A 21921-nucleotide genomic window follows, 5' to 3' on the forward strand; every position below is an offset into this window, starting at 1 on the left:
CCCTTAGGAGGCAGTGATCATCATCATGGCTCCATCTAAGTAGACAATGGATGCGCCCATTCCGGGGTGCAGAGCTGGGTGATAAATATAGAGATCTTGGGCTGCCCAGACATCAAGATCCCCCTCTTGGCCTCGTGGATGTAGTCCAAAGGAATGCGAAGCAGTACATTTGACATCAGCTTGGCTGCAGGAGCTGCCAGGAGGTAACGTGACACATCATCCAAACGCCTTAGGGGCTCCACTCCGGATTTGTGTAGGGTTTACTCCTTAGCCTTCTCTTCTCCCAAAGAGACCCACAAGGCAGTGGGATCCGTAACCCTGGATAGGGGCCCATACCAGGTACTGTCAGCTGGAGCCAGCTGAGCCCAGGAATCGTATAAGGCAGGATCGTCACGCCCTGTAGTAGTGACATATGGAGCCACTACCCACTACTGTGGCAGTGATCATAATATGATGGAATTCATACTACAATCTGAGAGGGACAAGCACAAGTCATAATCAGTATTACAATGGAATAAAGGCAATTACAGATGTATGAGAGAGGAGCTTGTCCAGGTGGACTGGAGGGGTATACTGGCAGGAAATACAGCAAAACAAAGGTGGCTGAAGGTTTTGGGAGTAGTTCACAAAGTGCAGGATAGATATGTCCCATAAAAGTAGTTGTTCTCAAATGGCAGAGCTTGGCAGCTGTAGCTGACAAGGGGAGTTAAGGACTGCATAAAAGCCAAGGAAAGGGCATACAAGGTAGTAAAAGTGATTGGAATTTTTTTTTTTTTTTTTTTTTTTTTTTTTTTTTAAATCCAACAAAAGGCAACTAAAAATGCTGCAAGGGCAAAGATGAAGTATGATGGCAAACTAGCCAATAATATAAAGCAGGCTACTAAAAGATTCTGTTCAGTTATATAAATAATAAAAGGGCAGTAAGAATTGATATTGGACTCTGGAAAATGATGCTCGTGAGGTAGTAATGGGGGACAAAGAAATGGCAAATGAAGTTAATGTCTTCTGTCATCACTGCGGAAGACACTAGCAGTGTGTCCCAGAGGCCTGTGAGTGGCAGGGAGCAGGAGTGAGTACCATTGCTATTACAAAGGAAAATGTGTGAGGCAAATTCAAAAGTCTTAAGGTAGGTAAGTCAGATGGACTACATCCACGAGTTCTGAAAGATGTTGCTGAAGAGATAGCAGATGCATTGGTCATGATCTTTTAAGAATCACTTGATTCCAACATGGTTCCGGAGGACTAGAAAACTGCAGATGTCCTTCCACTTTTTAAGAAAGGAGGGAGGCAGCAGAAAGGAAATTATAGGCCACCTAGTCTAACTTCAGTGCTTGGGAAAGTGTTGGAGTCCATTATTAAGAATGAGGTTTCAAGGTATTTGGAGACTAATGATAAAATAAGTCAAAGTAAAGAGACATCTTGGTGACAAATCCATTAGATGTCTTCGAGGAAGTAACAAGCACGGTGGAGAAAGGAGAGATGTTGTTTACTTCAATTTCAGAAGACATTTGATAAGGTGCCATCATAAGGCTGCTGAACAAGATAAAATCTGAACAAGATACTGGCATGGACAGAGAAATAGCTGAGAAGCAGGAGGCAGTGAGTGGGAATAAAGGGGGCCTTTTCTGGTTCGCTGCCAGTGACTAGTGGTGCTCCTCAGTACTTCGACTGCTACTTTTCACATTATCATTGATTTAGATAATGGAATTGATGGCCTTGTGGCAAAGTTTGCAGCTGATACAAAGATAGGTGGAGGGGAAGGCAATGCTGAGGAAGCAATGCGATTGCCGAAGGACTCAAAACAAGTTGGAAGAATAGACAAAAAAGTCCAGATGGAATACAGTGTTGGGAAATGCAGAACAATGCATTTTGGTAAAAGGAACAGCAGTGCAGAGTTATCCAAAAGGGAGTCCTTGTGCAGGATACCCTAAAGGTCATCCTCCAGGTTGAGTCAGTGGCGGAGCATGCGAATGCAATGTTGGCATTCATTTCTAGACGTATAGAATACAAGAGCAGGGATGTGATGTTGAGGCTCTATAAAGCTCCTGAGACCACACTTGGTGTATTGTGTGCAGTTTTGAGCTCCTCATTTTAAAAAGGATATACTGACATTAGAGAGGGTTCAGAGAAGATTTACGAGAATGATTCCAGGAATGAAAGGGTTACCATATGAGGAACGTCTGGCAGCTCTTGGGCTGTATTCCCTGGAGTTCAGGAGAATGAGGGCGGGGGGGGATCTCATAGATGCATTCCGAATGTTAAAAAGCCTGAACAGATTAGATATGGCAAAGTTATTTCCCATGGTAGGGGAGGCTAGGACAAGAGGGCATGACTTCAGGATTGAATTGACTTCTGTCCATCTAGAACAGAGATGCGGAGAAATTACTTTAGTCAGAGGGTGGTAAATCTGTGGAATTTGTTGCCACGAGCGGCAGTAGAGGCCACGTCATTGGGTGCATTTAAGGCAGAGATAGATAGGTTCTTGATTAGCCTGGGCACAAAAGGTAAAAGCAGGGGAGTGGGGATAACTGGAAGAATTGGATCAGCCCATGATTGAATGGCAGTTTAAACTAATCCTATGTGTCTGCATTTGGTCCACATCCCTCTAATGGTTGCAAGTTCATGTGTCTAGTATCTGCTTGCGTTTATTGTACAGTGATGCAAGAAAGTTTGTGAACCCTTTAGAATTCTCTATTTCTGCAAAAATATGGCCTAAAATGTGATCAGATCTTCACACAAGTCCTCAGACTAGATAAAGAGAACCCAATTAAATAACAAAAAATGTATACTTTATTGAGAAAAATGATCCAATATTGCATGTATTTGTCGTAAAAAGTATGTGAACAATGGTCTGCAGAGCAGATTTCCAAGGAGAAAGTCACTATTCTCCAAGAACATTGCTGCCTGTCTAAAGTTTGCTGAAGACCATATGGATAAACCAAAAAGCTATTGGAAGAATGTTCTGTGGACAGATGAGTCCAAAATAGAACTTCTTGGCTTAAATGAGAAGCGTTATGATTGGTGAAAAGCAAACACCGCATTCCAGCACAAGAACCTCATCTATCTGTGAAACATGGTGGTGGCAGTGTCATGGTTTGGGTCTGCTTTGCTGCCTCGGGACCAGGACGGCTTGCATCATAGATGGAACTATGAATTCTCAATTGTATCAGCAAACTCTACAGGAAAATGTCAGGGTATCTATCTAAGAGAAAGTGGGTCATGCAGCAAGATGACAACCCTAAACACACAAGTCAGTCTACCAAAGAATGGTTAAAACAAAAGAAATTTCACATTTTGGAATGGTCGAGTCAAAGTCCTGACCTGCATCCTATAGAAATGTTGTGGAAGGACCTGAAGCGACCAGTTCACGCAAGGAAGCCCAACATCCCAGAGCTGAAGCAGTTTTGTCAGGAGGAAATGCTTGGTTGAAGTTATTGATGTACAAGGGGGTCACAACAATTACTGAAAGCAAAGGTTCACATACTTTTCCTAACAAATACATGTAATATTGGATCATTTTTCTCAAAAAATAAACTACCAAGCATTATGTTTTTGTGTTACTTATTTGATTGTATTCTCTTTATCTAGCTTTAGTTCTTGCATGAAGATCTGATCACATTTTAGGTCATATTTATGCAAAAATAGAGAAAAACTCTACAGGGTTCACAAACTTTCTAGCATCACTATAAATGCTTCCACGACCTGTCTCGGCAATGTATTCCAGGTACCTACTACCCTATGTAAAAAAAAATCTTGCCTTGTAAATTTTCATTACATTCTCCTTTCATCTTAAACCTATAGTATGCCCAAAACATTTGAATTTCCACCCTACACTATACATCCTATGTAGGTCTCTCATAATTTTATTTACATCTATCAGGTTGCACCCAATCTCCAATGCTCCAGACAAAACAATCAAAGTTTGTTTAACCTCTTCTTAAAAAACTCATCAGTCCATTCCAGACAACATCCTGGTGAATCTCATCTGCAACCTCTCCATAGCATTCTGTTCCTATACTGTATGGTCTATAGTGTGGCAACCAGAACTGCATTCAATACTCCCAAAAGTAGCCAAGCCAAACTTGCATACAGCTGCAATGAAGACACAAGAGAATGCTGATGTTGGAATGTGGACTAAAAAAACCTGCTTTAAAAACTCTGCAGGTCAACCAGCTCTATGGATGAACAAGGATAGCTGAAAGTTTGGTTTGAGACCCTGCATCAAGAAGCACAGCTGCAAGATGATTTCTCAACTTTTATATTCAGAGCCCGACCAATGAAGGCAAGCCATACATCTTCTTTGCCATACGTCTTCTTTACCATACTGTGTACTTGTGTTGTCACTTTCAGGTACCACAGCTTTGACCCCAAGATCTCTCTATATATCAGTGCTCCTAAGGATTCTGTCACTTACTGTATACTTCCAGTTTAAATTGCAAACCTTCACTATTGTCCTGCCAATTCTCCACCCAAATTTCCAAATGTATACCTACTATAATGGTACACAACATGCCTTGGTATACACAACTCCAATTTTTATGTCAACTGCAAACTTACTAATCAATACACCTACATTTTCATCTAAATTATTTATATATGCTGTATATTACAAAATACAAGAGGACCTGCACTGATCCTTGTTGAACATCCACTGGTTACAGACCTCCAGTCACAAAACATCCCTCTACCATTATCCTCTGCCTTCTATGACAAGCTAATTTTGGGTCATCTACTGTATCTGGTGCTCCCAGTGTGGCCTCCTCTATAACAGCGAGACCTAACATAGACTGGGAGACTGCTTCGCCGAGCATCTACACTCTGTCTGCCAGAAAAAGTGGGATCTGCCGGTAGCCACCCATTTCAATTCTACTTCCATTTCTATTCCAACCTGTCAATCCATGGCCTCCTCTATTGCTGTGATGAGGCCACACTCATGGAGGAGAAACACCTTATATTGTCTGGGTATCCTCCAAACTAATGGAATGAACGTCAATTTCTCGAACCTCCGGTAATGCCTCCACACCCTATCCCCACCCTTCATTTCCCATTCCAGTTTCCCTCTCACTTTTTTCTTCCCTTACCTGCCCATCACCCCCCTCTGCAGCTCCTCTTCCTTCCCATTATTCGATGGTCTCTTCTACCCTTTTCCATCAGATTCCCTTCCTCCAGCCCTTTATCTCTTTCACCAATCACCTTCGCAGCTCTTTACTTCAACCCCTCACGTTTCACCTAATTTTTTTCCCCAGTCCTTTGAAGGGTCTCGCCTGAAACATTGACATACTGAAAAACATTCCTTTCCATAGATGCTGTCTAACCTGAGATCCCCCAGCATTTTGTGTGCATTGCCTTGGATTTCCAGCATCTGCAGATTTTCTTGTGTTTGCATTTTTGGATCCTACTTACCAACAAAGGTTAATCAAGCAGGGCTCCCTTAAGTTGTCAGCTTTGTCCTTCATCCTAACAGGAATAAGCTGTCCATGAACACTGTATATCAAACTTTTGAAAGCCTCTCTATTGCCCTAACTCTTATGGAACAAGGTGGAGTACATGCTTGAAGTGTCAGTGGGACGCTTTCTGCAGCCAGTTATCTAATAATTCTATTAGCTATAAAATGGTTATAGAGAAAGATTTCCTTAATATCAACCTAGATATTAATCATTAACTTTAACACTTGCCCCAGAGGAGCAACATATCTATCCCTAACAGCATCATCCATTCTCTTCTGCAACATGAAGTACCATTAAGGACTTCACCCACTTTCTCTAGCTCCAGACATAAAAAAAAATTCCTCCTTTGTTAGTGGACATACCCTTTTCCTAGCTATCATTTTGCAACCAATATAGGTATTAAAAAGCCTTGGAATTCTCCCAAATCCTAATTGTCACAGGCATTGCATAGCCCTTTTCAACCCTTCTAATTTTTTTGGTTAAGATCTTTCCTGCTTCCTTTACATTTGTTAAGGGCCATTCCTTACTACCCTTGAACCCCATGTCTTACCAAACTACCCAACCATGGAAGTACCCTTTGTTACGTACCCTGTAACTGGGTTGCCAAACCAGCAGAAATGGATCACTCAGTTGGCATCTGGATTACTAGAACTAAGAAAGTTTTATTAAAGAAACAAGCAACACAGTACTCTAATCAAAAGGATAATAAATGCAACAGTTCAGCAATGATAAACACCCATGTGCACAGAATTAAGATAACAGGATCACTCAAGCTCTATCGTTGTCTAGGGGTAAATGACCAGTTTCCAAGTGACGCAAAGTTCAGTTCCATTTAGTTCAGTTCAGTTCGCAGTAATCGCTGCCGTGGCGATGGACAGTGGGGGGGGGGGGGGGGGAGGAGAGAGAGAGCAAAAACGAATGAATATTCAAGGCTTCCACACAGACCTTCGCAGTCAGCTTTCGGGCGAGTCCTTTGTGATGTCATCTGAGGTCACCAACCGTGACCTCGCCATTTCCAGATACGATCGTTTCTTTGCGGTGAACCCAGCACCCAGGCAAGGGTGGACACACACCAGGTTCCCGCCGATCGTGCCTTTCCACCCTGTGCGTCTATGGCCCGGTACTTCCCACCGACTTGTGAGAGATGCACCGTTTCCAGGGTCTTGTTACCTCGGGTGTCATGTGTGTGCTGCCTTAGCGAACCTGTCCCTTTTTATCCCCCTGCTGGGCTATCGCCTGTCCATCACTTCAAACAGTTCAGGGTTCAAAGGGGGAGCCGATCTTGACAGCTCTCCTTCCCCTTCATTAACATCTCCAAATGCTGCTCCATTGTTTTCCTTCTCTCTCTCCTGAGGACAGGTGGCAGACCAACTGCTGATTCCACTGGTGCCAGCCCAGGCCAGCTACATCTTAATCTATGTGTATTCTTGTCACACCTTCAAATACAGATTTTGTAAATGTCTACATTGATGATGCCAGCAGCATGACAACTCTTGAAAACTTAAAAAAAACTTCCTATTTTTTGCTGTAACTTTAACTGAAGGTTAAAATAGTAATTGCACATAACAGTAACAAGCCTGCATGACTGCATTCAAATGCAAGACCAGACAAGGTAGTGGTGATGTGAGATTCACTTGCCTAAAGTACAAGTTTTCACAAGCTAGTAATTCTGTAGTCATTATCATTAACAGCTATTTTATTTTTGAAGTCCAGATTATTGAATAAATTTAAATTCCAGTTACAATGATGTGATTTGGATGTGGGGCTTTGAATTTTTATTCTAAACCTCTGGATTATTAGCCTTATAATTAACCATATCACCATCAAATGAAATTCAGTTACTAAAATTGCCAGGAACAGAATTTTGAAGTCCTGTCATTGTCACAGGAAAACTTAGCAACACTGGACCATATTTTGTGACTCAGAATCTATTCCTCTGATTAACAATGGGGATTCATGAAGTGATATCATTTTCTCTGAGTGACACATTTTATTTTTAAGGAGTTTCAAGGGAATCTGCATGTATTATGCTAACAAGTACAGCAAAGGAGGGAGAGTTAACATCAGATTATATTTTCTGGCCGGTCACTGTGAGCAACTATTTCGTGGCTAATAATTAGTTTTAGCACAGCTTCCAGAAGGGAACAACATAAAAGTAAAAGTTTTTGCAAAGGGTCTATGACCGGAGGTGTTAACACTGTTTTATTTCCACAGATGTGGAATTATCTGTTGAATATTTTCTGTTTTTATTTTAAATTGACAGGAAATCTCACTGACGTGATTTACTATATGCTCAGGATAACCTTGGCTTATCATTCCATCGTCTGTCTTCTCTGCAGCTTCCCGAGGTGGGCTGCAGGAAATTGGAAATCACTGTCAGACTTCCAGGTACCACTTGCCAGCAACTTCAAAGAACTAACAAATGTTGATCATTTGTGCATGAGCCAATGCTACCTTGAGCCATTTTATAAGATATTTGAATTCTGAGGGGAATAATTGTGAAAAATCTTCATTCAATTACCAGTCAACTTGTAGGAAAGGAAAAGATGTCAGACTGTTTCCTGGAACAAATTCTGATGGAAATTGCATGGAGACAGAATGGTGGTCCACAGGGGCCATGTGAAAATAACAATTTCAGGAAAATGTTCATTAAATTCAAATATTCCTTAAAAGCAATACTTAGAGAGAATATTTTGATTGCAAGTAAGCAAAGATTGGAAGTTTTTGTACTACTTCTCTGTGAGCACTTTATAGGTTATATAATTTTGATAAAGTTTACGGGAATGGAAGCTTAAGTGAAGAAAGCTAACGGCATGTTGGCCTTCATAACAAGGGGAGTTGAGTAAAGGAGCAAAGAGGTCCTTCTGCAGTTGTACAGGACCCTGGTGAGAACACACCTGGAGTACTGTGTACAGTTTTGGTCTCCAAATTTGAGGAAGGACATTTTCGCTATTGAGGGTGTACAGCAGAGGTTCACGAAGTTAATTCCCAGGATGGCAGGACTGTCATATGTTGAAAGATTGGAGCGACTGGGCTCGTATACACTGGAATTTAGAAGGATGAGAGGGGATCTGATTGAAATATATAAGATTATTAAGGGATTGGACACGCTAGAGGCAGGAAACACGTTTCCGATGTTGGGTGAGTCCAGAACCAGAGGCCACAATTTGAGAATGAGGGGTAGGCCATTTAGAACAGGGTTGAGGAAAACTTTTTCACCCAGAGAGTTGCGGATGTGTGGAATGCTCTGCCTCAGAAGGCAGTGGAGGCCAATTCTCTGGATGCTTTCAAGAAAGAGTTAGATAGAGTTCTTAAAGACAGCAGAGTCAAGAGATATGGGGAGAAGGCAGGAACAGGGTACTGATTGTGGACGATCAGCCATGATCACAGTGAATGGCGGTGCTGGCTCGAAGGGCCGTATGGCCTACCCCTGCACCCTTTGTCTATAATGGGGGATTCTCAGATTCCTGTAAACAATGGGTTAAGTACCAACTATGTCTGTGTGTTTTGTGGGTGACTGCAATGTTTGAATAATATCTCACAGCTGCTTTCTTTGGAGCAAGATAAAGATTAAAGTTCATCCAGATCCACATAAGATGTCTCTGGGCTTTTTACACCTTTTGTTTTTGACAAAAGGCAGTACCTGATGGAAATTAGACAGAACATTCCTTTCTTAATTAAAGCATAAATTTGATGGATGTTCTTATCTTTGTAATTAAGTTGTAGCTCCAACAAACCAGGTAGGGCATTCCTTTCTTTAATTAAGGTGGCTGGAGTGTCTATCAAACTGATTGTTCTTTTGTATCGGTGGCCTTATAACTTCTAACAATTCTGACATCAGGCAGTGAACTTGTTGAACCACCAGGGAGATGAGAGCGTTTCTCTCTCTGATGTCGGGTCCAAGTTCACTCGCCGGCTGAGCTCGAAGAAATAAACGGGTAAAAAGATAAGTAACAATCTTTTTGTACTGTCATTATTTGATCCAGCAAATTTAAGTTTACAATTTCATTTCACCTCTCAATTCCTTACAAAGATCCTACACTAACACAAGAAATTCTGCAGATGCAAGAAACCCAGAGCAACATACATAAAATGCTGGAGGAACACAGCAGCCAGGCAACCTCTATGGAAATGAATAAATAATCAATGTTTCAGGTCAAGGCCTTTAATTGGGACTGGAAAGAATGGAGGAAGAAGTCAGAATAAGAAATTGGAGACAAAGGAAGGAGGAAAAGCTAGAAGGTGAAGCCAGCCGGGTAGGGGAAGATGATGAAGTGAGAAGCTGGGAGGTGATAGGTAGAAAAAGTAAAGGGCTGGAGAAGAAGGAATCTAATTGGAGAGGGAGTGGAGTGGACCAAGGGACAAAGGGAAGGAGGAGGGACACTAGAGGGAGGTGATAGGCAGGTGAGGAGAAGAGAAGTAGTAAGTGGGGAACAGAATCGGAAACTGAAGAGGGAAGGGGGAAGCGGGGAAAACTACCAGAAGTTGGAGAAATTGATGTCCATGCCATCAGGTTGGAGTCTACTGAGACAGAAGATGAAGTGTTGCTCCTCCAACCTGAGCGGCCTCATCATGGCAGCAGAGGATTCCATGGACCAACATATCAGAATGTGCATGGGGATTGGAATTAAAATGGCAGGCTACCACAAAATGCTGCTTTTAAACGATGGAGTGAAGATGCTTGACAAAGCAACCCCTCAATCTATATACGCCCTTCCTATTATGGGGTGACCAGAATTGAACGCAACAATCCAGAGGCAGCCTAACCAGAGTTTATCACTCTGTTCCATCACTGGACCCATCCTTTACACACTCCTGGAGTTCCTTCTCTGCATTAATATTGCTAATTTAGTTTCAATGGTCTATATGCAGATTGAAGTCATTAATTAGGCCTCTCACAAGGTTCTGCATGGCAGGACAATCTAGAATAAGGAGTAGATTAAGGGCCTGAATAAGCAGCATTGTGGGACACCAACGTTGACAAGAATGATAGCAGAAGTACTGCTGCCTCTCCTCACTTATTCCATTCAGGTGGTTAGGAAGTCAAGAATTCAGTTGAGAGTGAGGTGCTATGTTCAAGGTTGAGGAGTTTGGAAATGAGCCTGTTGGAATTACATTGAATGCACAGCTATAGTCAATTCACAGGAGTCTGACAAAGAGGTATGTGGACTGAATCTCTCACAACAATGAGAGAGAGTACACAAGGAGTTAGAAAGCCTAGTGGCATAGTGTTACGACAATCACATTTCCCTCAATGTCTGCAAAATAAAAAAAAATTGGCCATTGACTTCAGGAAGGGGAGCAGTGCACACACTCCTGTTTACATCAACGATGTAGAGGTCAAAGGCTTAAGAAATTTGGCATGTGCCTTTGACCATTTTTTAAATAGATGCATCATTCTATCTCGGTGCATCACTGCTTTGTAAGGCAATTGTTCTGCCAAAGAGTGCAGGAAATTAGAGTTTTGGACACAACTCAGTATATCATGGAAACCAGCTTCTGCTGCAATGGATCTTGTCTACACTTCTCACTGCCCCAGTAAAGCAGCCAACATAATTAAAGATGCCCACCAAACCCAGACAATCTTTCTTCCCCTACTTCCCTTTGGGCTGAAGATACCAAAAACCTGAAAGCACATGTCAACAGGCTCAAGGTTGGCTTCCATCTTGCTTTCATAAACCTATAGAACATTTCCCAATAGAATAAGATGAATCTTGATCTCACTATCTACCTTGTCACAACCTTGCACCTTATTGTCTGCCCTCATTGCATTTTCTCTGTAACTGTAACAAAATGCTGGAGGAACTCAGGTCAGGCAGCATCTATGGGAAGAAATAAACAATCAGCTTTCTGGGCCTTTCAATCCCCCAACCTTCTTAATCTGGCTTCTGCCCCTTTCCTTTCCAGTCCTGAAGAAATATCTCGGGCTGAAATGTCGACTGTTTAGTCCCTTCCATAGATGCCGTCTGACAGCTGAGTTCCTCCAGCATTGTGTGCATTGCTCTGGATTTCCAGCCAGCTCCAAATAAATCTTGAAGACATTTGGATATGTACATGGATAGGACAGGTTGAGGGATTTGAGCCAAACACAGGCAAATGGGACTAACTTTTTGGGCACATGATAGGCATGGATGAGTTGGGTTGAAGGGCCTGTTTTCATGCTGCATCACCCCATGACTAAATTTCACATCTGTATTTTCTAGGAAAATGACATGACATGTGATTAGTGGGAGACACCATCCATGGTGCCTCAGTCACTCCTTTAAATGATTTCACTAAGATCACCATTAAATCAAATTAGAAAATTGCTTGGCTTGCATTTTCAATAGAACACCAAACAGCCTTTTCATCCAATAAAGGATTTTTTAAAAAACCTAATTGCATGTTTTCCCAAATCTCATGGAGGAAAGCATGAAACAAAATTTAGTGTCCTGCTTGCTAGCAGAGGACAGAAATAAACCAGCCTTTCGCATCTGTCCTGAATAATCAGAATCCATATGGCCCCTTAATGCAACAAAGCATACATAAAACAATTCATTGTTTTATATTATTTTTAAGATCATGGTTGTTTTTGCTAATAAAGTCAAACAAATGAGATGTACGTAAAGTTTAGTGCAAACATGTTTTATATATTTAAGGAAACAGACACAGTGGAAATGAAATTTCACTGCTGTAAGTATTCCAACTTTACGTAAAGCATACCTGAGAATGTTTGCAGTTGAACTACCCCGGGTTATTATTCTATAATAGGCATTTGTTCCACAAACAATTTACCCAAGAAAATGAAATGACGTGCATTACCTATAGATAGCTTTTGTTGAGACAAGAGTTAAAAACATTTATACTATTGGTGCACTGCATTTTGGATACCATCCTTTTATTACAGGAAGCATTTTTAATCATTTGTGTCTCTGTTTAAATGCTCATAAGGCAGATTAAGGCAATTGAGCTAAGTGAATAATATCCAAAAGAAAATAACTTTCTTTTGCAATGTCATCATTGAACTTGTACCAGGTACAAAATACTAAGTTAATGAGAGATAAGATGTCTATTTAAGGAAAAACCATGCACAACTTCTAAGTGCATTCCAAGTTCCAAAACTGATGTAATTAACTCATTCACTGATGGTTGGAATAATTTTACATATCATTTACAGTCAATCACTAGTTATAGGAAGCAAAATCCCTCAGCTGTTTTAATGGATCCTCAGCCTGTTAGCTAACAGCAATGAGAATTCTTAATTTTAAAAAATATATATTTACTGAATCATTGACATAAAAATAGATGTTTAACTCTTTCAAAAAATTTTAGTTGATTATAAATTCTCTTTTACATGGTAATTACTACAAGTGGATAAACATGTTTGTTGTGAACAATTCAAAGGTCATTGAAGATTGCAGTACTTAACCAGCTGCTCTTAGCTGTGCCAGCAGTATGCCAACCATAAATGGTCATACTGCTATATACAGTGGACATACTTGTGGCCTATTTTACTTGTTCTTCTGAATGATGTTGTTTAAGAAACTATAATGCATAGATCATCCATGAAGTTTACTTTTGAGTGTTTGAAAAGATGAGGTTACATTTATCAAACAAATCTTTCTTTATCTTACTGGCTTTAATCCATAATTTCCCACCATTTGTAGATTTCAGGTAATGATTAAATTAGACACAGCTATGACACTCCCATGGACACAACTGGAATGCCACTATATGTACTTAAAACAAAAGTAATAGGCACTTTAGTTAAGAGTATTTAGCGCCTGTGGAAATTTACCTTGTGTTGTTTTCAGCTTTAAAAGGAAAAGGATAGGAATGCAGCATCAACTGATGTTCAGAAGGATCATGAGGTACAAATCCATGGCTGTTCAAAAGTGGCAACATATGTAAATAGGGTGATAGAGAAGGCATGTGGCATGTCTGGTTTCATCAGCTGGAGTATTGGGTACAAGAGTCAGCAAGTTATGGTGCAGCTATACAAAACATTGGTTAGGTCACATTGTGTGACGTTCTGGTCACTACATTAGAAGGCGGCTCACCAGAATGCTGCCTGGATTAGAGTGTATTATCAACTAGAAAATGTTGGACTAACTTGGGATTATTTTCCCTGGAGTATCACAGGCTGAGATAGACCTGACAGAGGTTTATAAAGTTACGAGAGGCATGGATAGGTAGATAGATAGTCAAGAATTGCTTTTACCGTGGTAGAAATGTCCAATAATAGAGTATAGTTTAAAGGTGAGGGAAAGAAAAATTTTAAGGAGATGTGTGGGATTTTTTTTAAAATTACCAAGAGTATTAAGTGCCTAAAATGTGCTGTCAAGAGTGGGGGGGGTGGGGCAGTGGAATCGGACACGATAGTCACATTTAAGAGGCATTTACACAAGCACAGGAGCATTCAGGGAAAGAGGGGTAAGGATCATGTGGAGGCAGATACAGCAAGTTAATTTAATTTAGCATCATGGTTAGCATAGACATCATAGGCCAAAGTACCTGTTCCTGTGCTGTACTGTTTTATGTTCTAAGTTCTAAACATCAGAATTTCTATCTTTGATTGTTGGGCAGTCGATATTCTGTGGCAACTGAACATCAGGCAGTTGAATGCTGATGGCACTGCCTGCTCAGGGAGTTTACTGTTGTATTCATCACCACTGTCTACACCCCGCCCAATGCTCTGGGAGAACTTTACTGTATCATCAGTTCTTTACAAAACAAGCATCTGGACAGTCTCTTCATAATTACAGGTGACTTTGATCATGTTATTTATTGTGTTTTTTATTGCTTTTATTATGTTCATTATGCTTATTGTAGTTTTTTATGCTGCATTGGATCCGGAGTAACAATCATTTTGTACTGCTTTACATTCATGTATTGAAGAATGACAATAAACAATCTTGAATCTTAAAATATTTGTTCCAGATCTGCAGTTTCCAAATCCAGGTTAGCGAATTCTAAAAAGGTCCAAAACAGCTGGGAGCAGTTCCCAAATACTCTGTAATTTAAAAAGTGGTTAAAATTTTAAATGAGGGTGTTTAAGGACCAAACACATAGACTTCAGGATAGGCAGGAAGCAGGAAGGACAAGGATGGCAAGGTAAGTGAAGCTTGTATGGTGAGAGAAGGGTGAATTTAGTTGTATGGGAAGGACTAGTAACCCAGAGATATCACTGGAATCTCACAATAGCTGTTTATAGAAGATATTCCAACATACACTGAATCAGAAAATTATTAAGGATGCTGCCAGAATGATATAAAAACCTACCAACTCTCTGCTATATTTCAGGGTCTGCCAGTTACATCTCACCAAATTCAAATTCCATGACTTCTAACGCTTTCCTTGGCCAGTAGTAAACAAAAAAAAAACAACATTTTTATCAGCACATCCTAGCCCCCAAGAGCAAATTTCATTCATATTTTATAGCTCCACTTCATAATGCAATTCTGGAATTTTCCCTATGGTGCAAATTCTTAACATAAATCTGGTAGCACTGTTAAATTTGACTTGCGTACAAAGATAGGAAGAGGGACAAAATACCTACTTAGTGCTGACAGACTGATTGCAAACAATTACTTCTGTGTGATGAAGATAACTACCCACAATATATTATATATTGAAATAGTTATTGTAACATATTAAAATAACTATGGACAAACAGTGGACTCAGTATTAATTCCTGTGGTCATAATCCTCCAATCTGTAAAACAACCCTCTACTATCACCCCGATTCTCACCAGCAAGCCAAATTTGTACCTATTTGGCTAGTTCACCCTAGACCCCATGTAATAGAAACTTCCTTACTAGCCTAACTTGAAGTACCTTGTCAAAAGCTTTGCTAAGGTTCACATGGACAACATCTACTGTTTTGTCTTGTCAGTATCTCAGTCACTTCCTCACAAATCTCAATTAGATTCATGAGAGATAATTTCCAATACACAATACCATGTTGACTATCCCAAATCCATCCTTGCCTTTCCAAATGCAGGCAGATCATGCAACTTTTCCACCACTGATATTTGCTCATCCACTGTAGCTTCCTTGATTGTGCTTGCAGCCCTTCTTAAATTAAAAGCATATTAGCCACTTTTCATCTTCCAGTATCATGCCCATAAAAAACAATGACACAAATATCTCAGCTAGGGTCCAAATGCCTAGGCTTTACAAGGTATTGATCAGACTGCACTTGGAGATTCGTGAACAGCTTTGGGCCCCTTATCTAAGAAAAGATGTGCGACATTAGAGAGTATGCAGAGGAAGTTCACAAGAATGATTCTGGGAAAGGTGTACATGATAATGACAGGCATTGATCGTGTGGATAGCCAGAGGCTTTTTCCCTGGGCTGAAGTGGTCAACAGATTGAAAAGGAGGAGGTGCTTGCTGTCTTGTGGAAAATTAAAGTGGATAAATCCCTGGGACCTGACAGAGTGTTCCCTCGGAACTTGAAGGAGACTAGTGTTGAAATTGCGGGGGCCCTGGCTGAAATACTTAAAATGTCGCTGTCTACGGGTGAAGTGCCGGAGGATTGGAGAGTGGCTCATGTTGTTCCGTTGTTTAAAAAAGGATCGAAAAGTAATCCGGGAAGTTATAGGCCGGTGAGTTTAACGTCAGTAGTAGGTAAGTTATTGGAGGGAGTACTAAGAGACAGAATCTACAAGCATTTGGATAGACAGGGGCTTATTAGGGAGAGTCAACATGGCTTTGTGCGTGGTAGGTCATGTTTAACCTAGAGTTTAGAGTTAGAGTTTTTTTGAGGAGGTTACCAGGAAAGTGGATGAAGGGAAGGCAGTGGATATTGTCTACATGGACTTCAGTAAGGCCTTTGACAAGGTCCCGCATGGGAGGTTAGTTAGGAAAATTCAGTCGCTAGGTATACATGGAGAGGTGGTAAATTGGATTAGACATTGGCTCGATGGAAGAAGCCAGAGAGTGGTGGTAGAGAATTGCTTCTCTGAGTGGAGGCCTGTGACTAGTGGTGTGCCACAGGGATCAGCGCTGGGTCCATTGTTATTTGTCATCTATATCAATGATCTGGATGATAATGTGGTAAATTGGATCAGCAAGTTTGCTGACGATACAAAGATTGGAGGTGTAGTAGACAGTGAGGAAGGTTTTCAGAGCCTGCAGAGGGACTTGGACCAGCTGGAAAAATAGGCTGAAAAATGGCAGATGGAGTTTAATACTGACAAGTGTGAGGTATTGCATGTTGGAAGGACAAACCAACGTAGAACATACAGGGTTAATGGTAAGGCACTGAGGAGTGCAGTGGAACAGAGGGATCTGGGAATACAGATACAAAATTCCCTAAAAGTGGCGTCACAGGTAGATAGGGTCGTAAAGAGAGCTTTTGGTACATTGGCCTTTATTAATCGAAGTATTGAGTATAAGAGCTGGAATGTTATGATGAGGTTGTATAAGGCATTGGTGAGGCCGAATCTGGAGTATTGTGTTCAGTTTTGGTCACCAAATTACAGGAAGGATATAAATAAGGTTGAAAGAGTGCAGAGAAGGTTTACAAGGATGTTGCCGGGACTTGAGAAACTCAGTTACAGAGAAAGGTTGAATAGGTTACTTTATTCCCTGGAGCGTAGAAGAATGAGGGGAGATTTGATAGAGGTATATAAAATTATGATGGGTATAGATAGAGTGAATGCAAGCAGGCTTTTTCCACTGAGGCAAGGGGAGAAAAAAACCAGAGGACATGGGTTAAGGGTGAGGGGGGAAAAGTTTAAAGGGAACATTAGTGGGGGCTTCTTCACACAGAGAGTGGTGGGAGTATGGAATGAGCTGCCAGACGAGGTGGTAAATGCGGGTTCTTTTTTAACATTTAAGAATAAATTGGACAGATACATGGATGGGAGGTGTATGGAGGGATATGGTCCGTGTGCAGGTCAGTGGGACTAGGCAGAAAATGGTTCGGCACAGCCAAGAAGGGCCAAAGGGCCTGTTTCTGTGCTGTAGTTTCTATGGTTCTATGAGGGGGCATCATTTTAAGGTGCTTGGAAGTAGGTACAAGGGGGATATCAGAGGTAAGTTTTTCCACACAGAGTGGTGGGTATATGGAATGCACTGCCAGTGAAGATGGTAGAGGCAGATACAATAGTGTCTTTTAAGAGACTCTCAGATAGGTACAAGGAGCTTAGAAATTATCTATGCAGTAGGAAATTTCCAGGCAATTTCTAGAGTAGGTTACGTGGTCAGTACAACATTGTGGTCCGAAAGGCCTGTAATGTGCTGTATGTAGATTTCTATGTTTCTAAGAAAGAATTAATATATGAGAAGCGTTTCAGATAGCTCTGGTGAAACTCAGTGACCACTTTGAGGCCAATGAAACAAAGGCTGGTGGCCAATGAAACAAAGAAAACAACCAAATATTTTGTTAATCACACTTTTGATAAACAATCACTGCAAACAATAACCTGTAACCACCCCCTGGACTTGGAAATGTGGCAGAACCATAGCGAGGCAAGGTAACGGGCCTGTTGCTGGGAGCGAGGAAAGTCCTGAAGTTCAGTGGCTTTAAGCAATGGGCTGAATTGGAAAGGTCAGTTATGGGCCGAATTAAGGCAGCAGGGTCCAGACCTCAGTGTACTGAAGCGACAGAACTTGATGTCTGGACAGCAATTTAAGCGCTGAGCCAAAATGGAAAGATTGGATACAGGTTGAATTGAGGCGACAGGGTCCAGGTTCCAGAACACATTGAAGTAACAGACCCGATATTTGGATGATTTGAGTGCCAGGTCAGATTGAAAAGGTCGAGGTGTCGGGACCAGAGGTGAGGGACAGGCCAGTTCAGCTTGCTGCTCCACGGCATTTACTCAGCTCTGTGCTGATCTGAAGCTGTAGCTCCAGCTTGTGGACAGACCTTCATGAACTTCAGTTTTGAACGCCATTTGCTTGCTTTTATTGTTTTCATGATTTGTTTTCTTTTTCTGTACACTGGGTATTTGACTTTTTTTTTAAAAAATGGGTTCTTTCGGGTTTCTTTGTTTTGTGGCTGCCTGTAAGGAGACAATCAAGGTTGCATAATATATACATACTTTGATAATAAATGTACTTTGAACTTTTAGAGTGCAATGGGTTTGAGCTAGTACTCACTGGAGTTTAGAAGAATGTTGGAGGGGGTGGGGAAGAGGAGAGGGATCTCATTGAAACCCAAGGAACACTGAAAGGCCGAGATAGAGTGGATATGGAGAGGATGCTTCCTATAGTGGGGGAATCTAGGATAAGAGAGCACACCCTTGGAATAGAGGGGCATCCCTTAGAACAGAGATGAGGAGGAATTTCTCCAGCCAGAGGGTAGTGAATCTGTGGAATTCATTGCCACGGACAGCTGTGGAGGCCAAATCATTGGGTAAATTTAAAGCGGAGGTTGATGGTGTCAAAGGTTACGGGAGAAAACGAGAGAATGGGGTTGAGAGGGATAATAAATCAGCCATGATGATGGAATGGTGATGCAAACTTGATGGGCCATATGCAGATACTTTGGTTTGTTGCAGGACTGGAGGACAACACTGATGTAAGAAATGTTAAGATCATGAAGGGATTTGTAACAAAGGATAATTTATTTTAATTCAAGGCATCCCTTAACTGGAGCCAAAGTAGTTTGAGGAACAGTGGGGAGATAGCAGCAGTACGGACAAAAGCAACAAAACTTTGAATAACTAATTTCTAGGCCAAAAAGGGAAGGCCAGGAACATATGTATTTTTTGAAGCTATAGAATAATGATAGTCGGTTCATGAAGTATATCTTGACTCTCACAGCAAACTTATCAATCCCACTTCCACATCTATTTCATTGTAACCTATCCTGCCTCACATGCTCATTAACTTCACCCTGATTCTCCTACCACCAACCTACACTTCGTATAATTTACAATGACAAGTAACCTACTAATCAGTACACCTCCAGGATAACAGCAACTCTTTCTCATGCCACTGTGTTGTCCAGCTAAGAGTGCACTGGAATAAGGAAATCACAAGATTAAAGAAGGAACTAAGATGTTACCAAGGTAGTTATAGATTAATTAAGTGATAGTATAAATATGAAGTCTGAAACTCATCTCAGATCAAGTGACAGACAAGTGGTAACCTGATTACTTCAGAGAATTGCTAGTAAAATGGATAGTCATTGGATGGGTAACTCAGCTTTGGCAGGTACACAGAACAATCACAATTTTAGCAATTTCTGTTCATCCATCACTGGATCTCAAGCAAGAAGAATGACAATTTATAGATAGCAGAAAAGTGAAGGAAGCTGGGTGATATCTGCTTACATGTCGAAATTAACACCATTTTCAGATGTTATTACTGATGAGAAGTGTGTGGATGAGAAATGATAGGGCTAGTTATCTGAGAAGAATCAGGGGTGGCTGTACTGGAGCAGGAAGTCATTGCTCGTGACTTTTTGATTTAGGCTTTTTATAGAGTGGTGAATGCTTGGAATAAACTGCGAGGATGTTAGCAGAGGCTGATACAATAGAGACATTTAAGAGACTCTTATAAAGGCACACGAATGTAAAAGAAAATGAAGGGTTATGGGCCAAGCAGGAGGGTTAAATTAATCATGGAGTAGGTTTATACAGGTCAGCACATCATGGTCCGAAGGGCTCATGCTATGCTGTACTGTACTGTCCTATGTTCTACATTCTCAAGACAGACAAATACCAGGTGGGGCATTGGAAAATAATATGGTTGATTGTGTCAAAGGCAGCAGACAGTTTGAGACTGACTGTCAGTCATGAAGTATATCATTTGTAACTTTGCAAAAACTGTTTTGATACAATGGCAACTGTAAAACACAGTTAGAGATGAAATTATTTAGGAGATAAGGTGAATAGAAAAGTTGGAGATTGGATAGCAATTTCCAAGGATGGAATGGGACAAAAATTTTTTCTTCGAAGGAAGGGAAAATGCTAGTGACAGATTGGATATAGAGATAAACACTGCAAAAAGCAGCGAGAACCTTTAACAGCATCGAGAAAGGAACCAAGTAAATTGGTTGTGTAGTGGAACTAGTGCTGAGGGAGCAGATGTGTCAAATGAATAGACTGAGCTAGAAGATAGGATTTAATATCACTACATTTAGATAGAAAGATCATTTGGTGTGCAAGTTACAGTATTTCAAGTTTATTTAAATCATCACTAAAAAGTGTATTTTTTAAACATAGCCTTCCGTTCAATTGCCACACTACAAATTCACATTATTCACAATTTTACCCCTATCCAGATGTTAACAGATAGAAAAAAGTACAACTTACCATCACACATTAAAAATGAAGAAATAATACAGCTGAGTCATAGGTCTTTCTTTCGAACCCCTTCACTAGCTGGTGAACTTTCTAGAATGAACTGGACCTTAAACTAATAGAAACAATTCTACATTATTGAATACTGCCAAGACATCCACTCACCACCAAGCACAATAGAATATATTAAAAATCTGCATCTTTGTAATGGTTGCATTGTTCTACTAAGGAATTTCTAACACACCACTTTTCTGAATTGGAGGTTCTGTTTGAATTCATTGAAAAAAAAAGACAAATTGTCTAATAGCCAAGTACAGCACAGAACTCGGCGTAAGCCACAATAATTTTCAAATGTGAAACAAATTATTTTTCTCTGAAGGAGTGATCTACACTATGAAAAAACTAGAATTAAAACAGATTTTTCACTAAAGACAATTTTGAATTGAAACTGAAGTGTTACAAAAGCATCAAACAATAACTCAGAAAAACAGTTTTGCATTCAATATGATGCAGACTAATACATGGCTACTACTGTATATACATCTAAGATAATTTCAAGGTTAAATCCCTAGTTGGTGGATACAATACTCACAACACGCTGGAGGAACTCAGCAGGTTGGGCAGCATCCATGGAAATGATGACTCAACATTTCGGGCCGGAACCTTTCATCAGGACTGGTCGAAGGGTTCCAGCCCAAAACGTCGACTCATCGTTTCCACGGATGCTGCCCGACCTGCTGAGTTCCTCCAGCGTGTTGTGAGTGTTGCTTTGACCCCAGCATCTGCAGAGTACTTTGTGGTGTATACAATAGACTGTTGTATGATATCAGTAGATAATACACAAGTTAGGTGTTACATAAAAAAGACAAAACAAATGTTAATAGTATAAACAGGATCCGGGCTTTTACCTAGTTTGCACTCCAAATTCTCCCAAATTTCCAAAAAAAACTAATTTAACCAAGTCTGATTGTTTACAAAATTCCTGAGGCTATTCACAGTAAATTTCCCTGCTGTCACTACCAGTGCTCTCCCTTCTACCAAACTACTTAACTGATCAACTGTTGATTGGTTTCATGGCCAAAATTGAGCTTCCCTGTACATAAACTAGCTGTTGCAGAGAACAACAAAACAGTGACTACAATTGAAAAGTGATTAATTGGCTTTGAAATGCTTTGCAATTATTGAGGACACACAAAGAATAATATAAATTAACAATATTTCCTTGATAAAAT

At 40.6% G+C, this 21921-nt stretch overlaps 1 protein-coding gene across 4 annotated transcripts in view; it reads right to left on the reverse strand.

The window, feature by feature from the left end:
• The window catches only part of gjc2 (gap junction protein gamma 2), a 125845-nt gene that overhangs the window by 87400 nt on the left and 16524 nt on the right, over positions 1-21921 (reverse strand). For 2 of the 4 annotated variants that reach the window (XM_072254145.1, XM_072254144.1), the window contains exon 2: positions 20702-20804. The exons of the other annotated variants lie outside the window; for them this stretch is intronic. The gene's annotated coding sequence lies outside the window, so the exon portion shown is untranslated. The remainder of the gene's footprint in view (positions 1-20701; positions 20805-21921) is intronic. 4 annotated transcript variants of the gene reach the window in all.

Source organism: Mobula birostris, chromosome 3, assembly GCF_030028105.1.
Source record: "Mobula birostris isolate sMobBir1 chromosome 3, sMobBir1.hap1, whole genome shotgun sequence".
NCBI classification, from domain to species: Eukaryota; Metazoa; Chordata; class Chondrichthyes; order Myliobatiformes; family Myliobatidae; genus Mobula; species Mobula birostris.